This window comes from Seriola lalandi, unplaced genomic scaffold (genome assembly GCF_002814215.2).
Source record: "Seriola lalandi dorsalis isolate HSWRI2012SDOR001 ecotype SW California unplaced genomic scaffold, Sedor1 jcf7180001998968, whole genome shotgun sequence".
NCBI lineage: Eukaryota > Metazoa > Chordata > Actinopteri > Carangiformes > Carangidae > Seriola > Seriola lalandi.
In genome coordinates this window covers 1-409 of record NW_019469631.1, presented here as the reverse complement: position 1 = coordinate 409, position 409 = coordinate 1, and the positions used below count along the sequence as shown (strand labels likewise).

The following is a 409-nucleotide window of genomic DNA, read 5'->3' as shown; positions in this document are numbered from 1 at the left end:
GCTCCCAGCTCTAAAAATCACTTTAATATGTTTGTCCTCGTATAGAGGACGTATCAGATATTAAACTGATAAGAACAGATACTACACTTGATCTTAGCCAAAAGGCCGAGAAGCGATGAGCTCCCGGTGTCTGATGTCCAAGTCACACTCTTGGCACAAATCTCACTAGTCGCGGTTTCCTGTTTCTGACACGAGCCTGACAAAGGCTGCTTTTTAGCACTTCCTCCCAAGCTCTCCATTGTGCCGCCCTCATTTGTGATGTGGACAGCTTTTTGACCTTTAACAAACTCAAAGGGCTTCGCCGTTAGGCAAAGCCTGCCAAAAATAGCTTGAACTCGTTGCTGTTCCTCTCCACGGAAGTCTTTAGTAAAAGGCGAAAGACTTGTGCGTTATGAAGAGAAACCAGAGT

At 45.5% G+C, this 409-nt stretch overlaps 1 non-coding gene and 1 pseudogene across 1 annotated transcript; both read right to left on the bottom strand.

Annotated features, from left to right (window-relative positions):
• On the bottom strand, positions 1–117 carry LOC111661832 (U2 spliceosomal RNA; annotated as a pseudogene; the record flags this gene model as incomplete).
• Positions 118–294: 177 nt separating this feature from the next.
• LOC111661837 (U5 spliceosomal RNA) lies at positions 295–409 on the bottom strand (the record flags this gene model as incomplete). Its single annotated transcript, XR_002761254.2, has 1 exon — positions 295–409. It is a non-coding gene; the product is annotated as a U5 spliceosomal RNA (small nuclear RNA).